The following is a 7,500-nucleotide window of genomic DNA, read 5'->3' as shown; positions in this document are numbered from 1 at the left end:
TCATTTAGAAATATGCAATTCCATATTCACTGACGATGGATCTTGGAAAAGATTACGGATACTTAAAGTCTATCTATTGAGGCTTTTAATCGATCGCGCCTTTTTCAAGATTATAAAAGTACATTCCACTGAGACTTCATATCAAAGCACAAAGATGTCTTCAAAAGCAATGTCACTGCCTTTGTTTCTCAAACACGAAAATCACACAGGGCTTACGACGCGCTTTCCAGCACCGAGGTTCGCAGCGCTACAGTCCCAACCACGAGAAGAGGTCTTCTGGTCATGAGGATTAAGGGCTTGCTTTATATAGATGAGAAAGAGTAAGGTGGGGGAGGGTGGTGGGTGCAGGCAAGAATGTGCCTCTCTAACATCAAGAGGTAAATATAGCAGGGGGAGGGAAGGGAAAAGAAGCTCACCTACCCAACACTTGGGTCACAGCTGAGTCCTTTTTGTCACTCGGTTGGGCATGACGTGGCCTGGGACCCTTTAATGAAAACTATGCTGGTTGGATACATAATTATCATTATATTGGCATTTCATTTCTCTTTGCCACCTTTCAGTCCTTCGTAAAGCTGATACGAACGACGAGAATCTGGCTAATGAATGGTTATTACACATTCCAAAAATATGCGCAAGATCGTACTGTGCGCAAGTTAATTTTGAATTCCCCAAGGACAGCGAGGATCAACTAAGATCATGTGTTTTGTTCTCTGCATTGCAAATCCGTGCTGTATTGAGACAGATTTACAATTAATGTCTGCAGTTTTTACTAAATGTATCACAATTGTACTGGTATTTATGCACGATTTTGATTAATGTCAGTACAAATGATAATCGTCATAAATTACACACACACACACACACACACACACACACACACACACACACACACACACACACACACACACACACACACACACACACACACACACACACACACACACATCGTCATCATTATCAAAATTATCATCATTATCATAATCATCATTAGTACTATCATTATTACTATCATTACTATCATTATTGTTATAATAATAATAATAATTATTATTATTATTATTATTATTATTATTATTATTATTATTATTATTATTATTATTATTATTATCATTATTATTATTATTATTACCAATATCATTATCATTATCATTATCATTCTTATTCTCATAATTATTATTGCAGTTATTATTATTATTATTATCATAGTTATTATAATTTAATCATTATCATTACTGTTGTTATTAATATTATTGTTATCATTATCACTATTATCTTCTTCATCACTATTATCATCATTGTTGTTGTTCTTGCTATTACTATTATCTTTATTATGATTATCATCATTGTTTTTGTTGTAATTATTATTATTATTATTATTATTATCATTATTATTATTATTATCACTATTTTATTATTATCATTATTATTATTATTATTATTATTATCATTATTATTACTATTATCATTATTATCATCATTATTGTCATTATTATCATTACTATTATCATTATCATTATTATCATTATCATTATTATTATCATATTGTTATTACCATTGTTATTATCATCGTCATTATTATTATCATTGTTATTGAAATTATCGTTATCATTATCGCTATTATCATAATTATTTTTATCTTTATTATTATTATCATTATTATTATTATCTTTATTATTATTATTATTATTATTATTATTATTATTATTATTATTATTATTATTATTATTATTATTATTATTATTATTATTATTACCATAATCTTTTTTTTTTTTTTTGCTATTATTGTCAATGTTATAAATCCTCTTGTTATTTTTATCATTATTATTATTTTTATTATAAATAATAATAATATTACTATTATTATTATTATTATAATTATTGTCATATCTATTATTATGATCATTATGATTATTTTGATCATTAACATTATTATTATTATCACGGTCATTATCATATTTGTTAGGATTTTCTTGCTCTCAATGTTATCATTATAATTATTATTTCTCTACTATTGCTTTAACACAGTCAGTAATGGTTTAAATTAATTTATTATATCATCATTATCATGATTCCTGTTCATGTATTATTATTACCGTTCTTGTCAGAAATTAGAGAGAGAGAGAGAGAGAGAGAGAGAGAGAGAGAGAGAGAGAGAGAGAGAGAGAGAGAGAGAGAGAGAGAGAGAGAGAGAGAGAACAAGTGATATGCTGATAAAAACGCACATACAACTGCGGATGTGCTTCTCTGCCATGATCTGTCCCCGCCTGAGGTCCGTACTTTCATGGGGTGTCTTCTTTAACTTTCCCTCCTTGACATTTTCTTGGCAGCAAAGAATTCTTGGTTTTACAAAAGTTGGATGTGGATGCGACATGAATCACCTTCATGAGGCACGAAACGATACGAGGGTGTGTGAGTGGCCGGGGTGGGGGGTGGAGGAGGGGGGTGGAATGTGTCAGACAAACACAGGTGAGAAATTGCCGTTTGTTTTTTCCGCATTCCCACGTCGTTTTAAGTAATGACGACATAAACCTAGATGATAACCCTATATTTAATTAACACAAGAAATGCATAACACTGGTGGTTAACGCTCCGATTGCTACCGTTTAAACACTCTCTTGACAGTGGATAATAAAGGCAGCCTTTGAGACGGACTGCGTTTGCGCCTTGCAACTCGCCGCGAGTCTGGAGATAAGGGCGGAATGTTCCCCCCGAGTGAGCCTTCCTTTTGCTTTCGCTCTTGGACACTAAATCTGCGACGAAATGTTAGAGCACACGTGGCTGCTTTGTGAAGAGTTGGGATACAAAACAGGGGAAATCCTTGTGTTATGCACCCTTAAATGTAGAAAATGCATACATACATACATACATAAACACACACACACACACACACACACACACACACACACACACACACACACACACACACACACACACACACACACACACACACACACACACAAACGTGTGTGTGTGTGTGTGTGTGTGTGAGAGAGAGAGAGAGAGAGAGAGAGAGAGAGAGAGAGAGAAAATTTACATTTAGTAATAATGATTATAGGAAACAAAAGTACTATAGACTTTACCGATCATCGGTTCCATCTTTTTATTTATCTATGTTATTAACAGACGTCATGCAGCATTTTCACCGTGGTATAATGAATCTGTCTGTATAGGATTCTTCCCAGTTTTGGCTTTCTATGATGACGTCGTACAATAATATCACTCAGATATAGCCTGTCTCCGCAACGGGACAGGTCATATCTGAGTGATTGAAGTGAAAAGTGAGTCATTGAAGTGAAAAGCCCAGAACGGTAGTCTGAGTGTGGATGAGAAACCCCGCCAACACTATCACACACTAATCACTAATCTAAAGATTTTATATTCGCTTCTACTATAAGAAGGACAATAACTGACAAAGTGGTAATAGCAGTATAATTTCAGAGTATCGAGTACCGATACAGAGCACTATATAGTCCACTAACGGTTATTTCGAATACTTTACAAAAAATAATTACCCACTTTATACATTCAGTTACCTTATACACTGCGCACGGTGAGGCGACAGGTTTATTGAAGATACAGCCTTACAGAATTTTGTTTCTCCTCGACTCTCTATCGGCCCTGCAGTACATTGCTAGTGCTCGACTAAATAGCCAAATGAATGTATTACTTCTGGACACACTGTTTTATCACGTTCGTATCTGATCACTTCGCAGTAATACAGGTACATTCGCTAAGAAAATATCTTTACTCGGGAATAGATAAAACCAAATGATCGCTAGGAGTTGATCCGGAAAGATTGGTACTTTTTTCAAAGCTTGGAGCAGATGAAGCTTAATAATGTGTTCGGATAGTGTTTCGAAGTTGATATGGCTAAAGCCTCATATCATAGTAATATTAACAATGGAAATCTCACACACCATTTTTAGCTTTATAATTGCCTTTTTATCTAAGGGGTTATAAACAGCCGAAAGATCAAGAATAGGAATTCCGAACCAAGTAACACTGAGAAACTGAGTCCATCAGAGACAAGGCCAGAGGTGGGCGCCCTAGATGCAGGACGGAAGATCAGGTAAATGTCTTTCAAAACCAAAAATCAGTATGCTTTATGAAATTCAAGTAGGAAGCTTGCACTGAAGTGCATGGATACTATGAGCTAATGAGATCCATTCGATGCACGGTGGCTACACCCCTCACAGCTGACTGGGCGAGAGGAGGGGGCGTGGTCGGTAGTTAGTGAGTCCTTTTCTTCTTAGTTATTTATTTTCTTTTTTTTTAAGACAGGCCATAATTACTGTAAGGGATGCTGACCCCTTCTGTTCTGAAGGCAATATCCGGGTGTAGCGCATAGACTGTCAGAAACCGCCACAAAGCTCAGGTTTTCCATGAGATTACGCTGTGTCACATCCATCCAAATCGTCATATCTGAATCCTGTTGAGAATGTTTGGCCAGCCATTGGCAGAGATTTCCCCCAAGATCATACACGCAATCGTCATGCTGTTGTTGCCAAGGCAATTACGGCATGAGAGCGATTGGACGCCAGTTAACCGGGGCATTAGTGGCATCATGCCGCGTACACTTGCCAGTAGTCGCTAAGTTCGAAGTATTAGACATTTCAAAAACTTTAATAATTCCTCCTCAGTTTGCTCAAATTGTCAGGCAATATCGTCATTATCATGAAATTTATTTTGGACTTAAGTTACATTATGTGAACAGGGATACCAGCATCAGATCCAGCTCACAGCCCTTTTCCCCCACCGTTATCGTCATCGTTTCATAATGTTGAGTCAGAAAGAGTAAAGATCATTTTTAGCGAGTGTACCTTGTTGTCAGTCAGTTCTGTGAATTAGTTAAATGAATAAAGGTGAAATTTACGCGTTTACGCAAAACTACCAGACTTATAGATTAACAAACATTGCCTGGAGAAAGGGTGAGGAAATAAAAGATATCACTTAAATATCATTATTTACATAAATACTCAGAATACTCAATACTTTCGATATCAGGGTCATATCGAAAGTATTGATACGCCCACCCTTAATGAAAGTAGCAGTAATTGTAGAAGTAGAAGTAGTAATGCTTTTAACTAATAACAGAATGCTCTTCACTCTCCCTTAATAACAACTGATTACTTATCAAAGAACATTTTTCCTACATTCTGCTCCCATTGAGACGTATTTTCATTTTATATCAACTCTCGCCAACTGCTAGTTCATAATCCAGTCCGGAAAGTGAGACTGTATTAAGGTTTAATAATCTATACCTCACACACAGTAGGAGACCAGGAGGCGACATCTCATCCTGAGAACAACAAAATTCCATGTTGTTTTTTTCTTTGATGACTTGCATAGAAAGGTTTGCCGGAGAGCTCATTCTTCCTGAGGTTGGAAAAAAACAGATAGCGTGTAGGTACTGTGATTTTTTTTTTTTTTTTTTTTTTAATATGTCATTTCACTTATGAGCTGCTAGTAATGTTGAGTTCACTGATGTAGAGTGAGAGATGATGGCAATCGCAGAAAACTGTATTTTCTGTACCTGTTTTACATGCTGACATACACCAATGCCATGGGGCCACGATTGACTGATCTCGTCTGCCTCGTAGACGATAACACAGAGCATCATTTTTCGTCAAAAAGAACAGTCAGTGTTTTCCGTGACCCTGATCTGAAAAAGTGGACTGCATCATACAGTTAAGTATTGAAGAGCTTTGTTTTAAACAGGCTTGACAACACAATCTGAATATGTGCAATAGCTCTCTTTGCTGTCGCCATCTGTAATTCGGTGAAGGTATTTTTGAAGGTGATTGAGGAGACTTCATTTCGTTGTTAGTGGAATTGTCAATGAATTTAGTAATTGGAATAGAAGGATCAGCATGATTGCAATATACTGAAATAATGCTTCGTGAAAAAGAATCCATCCGAAATGTGTTTCAAGGTTATAACAACACTAGCCATCAAGTATCAAATTCTCCAAGTTGTAAATCACAAAATGTTATTAGTAGCAAGAAGGATACCGTGTAGCTCTCTATCAGCCAAATGCAAAGAATCTTTGCCGAAGCAGCTCACAACGCTGCAGTTTACGGGGCCATTTGCGACTGCACTTGTCTTATGGTTATTCAAGGAGGAAATGAAGTGCCAGTTCATGTAAGTCCATTGGTTTTTAAACTAATAAATTTCTTGGGATAATCAATATCGATTAATTAAAGGCAGCAACTTGTAAGGAGCAGAGGGAAGGTGATCAGTTTAAGCTTCTTCAGATGTGTCTTTCCATATTCTTGTCCATTTCCCTAACACACAAAGCTTATTGAGTGTCTAACCACTATGGCATGCTCGTTGGAGTACAGACTTACAACTGGGCAGCCATTTGGAATCTACGAAGATTTTAATTAAAAGAGACATGTATACTGATTCGGTTCTCTTGTTTTATCAGCTTACGGGGATCGTAAGCTCTTCCTCATTCTAAAATGCATTAATTTTATACTCACCACCTCAACTAAGAATTTTGATCACATGCAATAGCCACGGATAAGCATCAAGTAAAATGTTCTTTCTATGTGATTACCGAAGATCTTGCCTTTGTTTGGTCTTAGCAAAGATGATACTTATAGTTACGGGTAATAGGAATAAAATCCCCTTTATAAATGATGACTGAATCGGTGATATAGATAAAGCAATGATAATGGCAAAGATAATTATAGCAATGCGGTAATTATGTAAATGCTGTAAAATTAAGAAGAACAAAAGCCATAACCATTACAGTATTGATAGTTAACCATAATTCTGCAGATGCTATTATCACTAAAAACAACCACATTAACAAAACAAAACTAATCAAGCAAACCAATAAAAAAACAGCAGTCGTTTGGTATTTTTCATGACAGCCATTATTCTCTCCGTAGTTGGTACTGCTGTCATGCTTATCATTACTGTCATTATATCTGCGATTATGATGAGACATATGATGACAATATCATAAATGTAAAATGACATAGAAATAACGACGCCCATACTTCTGACAATGCTGTTTTTCTTGTTCTTGTTATCATTATCATTATTTTTACTGTCATTATTATTGTTAGCAATAGTTGTAATTATTAATAACATTATCATCATCATCATCATAATGAGGATTATTATTATCACCATCATCAGTAGTATTTGGATTAGTATTACCATTATTATCATCATTAATATTTTCATCATTGTAACTGTGAAATGATAATATTCCTATTAATGATTCTCACCATTATTACCATGGTTATTATCATGATCAATATCTTCAGGATCAATTATTATTATTGCAGTTGATATTATTGATATTTCAACTACTAATTGAAATAGTGAAAAAAATTATGATAATTGCATATACATTTACATAATAAAAACAAGACTGATAAAATTTATATGTAATAGTGGTAAATCAAAAAAAGAAATAGTAAGGATGAAGATCATAAATGACTAATAATAAATGAAATTAGAAATAGTAAAATGATGAGATATGAA

General features: G+C 34.8%; 1 protein-coding gene across 2 annotated transcripts in view; it reads right to left on the bottom strand.

Moving 5' to 3' along the window:
• LOC119582734 (myosin heavy chain, muscle-like) overlaps window positions 1–328 on the bottom strand; it is a 22,041-nt gene extending 21,713 nt beyond the window's left edge. Inside the window, exon 1 of one of the 2 annotated variants that reach the window (XM_037931167.1) lies at window positions 217–328. The gene's annotated coding sequence lies outside the window, so the exon portion shown is untranslated. The remainder of the gene's footprint in view (window positions 1–216) is intronic. The other variant, XM_037931168.1, reaches the window with a different exon arrangement.
• Between the last annotated feature and the right edge of the window lie 7,172 nt (window positions 329–7,500).

Source organism: Penaeus monodon, chromosome 16 (assembly GCF_015228065.2).
Source record: "Penaeus monodon isolate SGIC_2016 chromosome 16, NSTDA_Pmon_1, whole genome shotgun sequence".
Classification (NCBI taxonomy): Eukaryota; Metazoa; Arthropoda; class Malacostraca; order Decapoda; family Penaeidae; genus Penaeus; species Penaeus monodon.
Note: the sequence above shows the minus strand (reverse complement) of the source record. Positions and strands in the feature narration are given on the sequence as shown.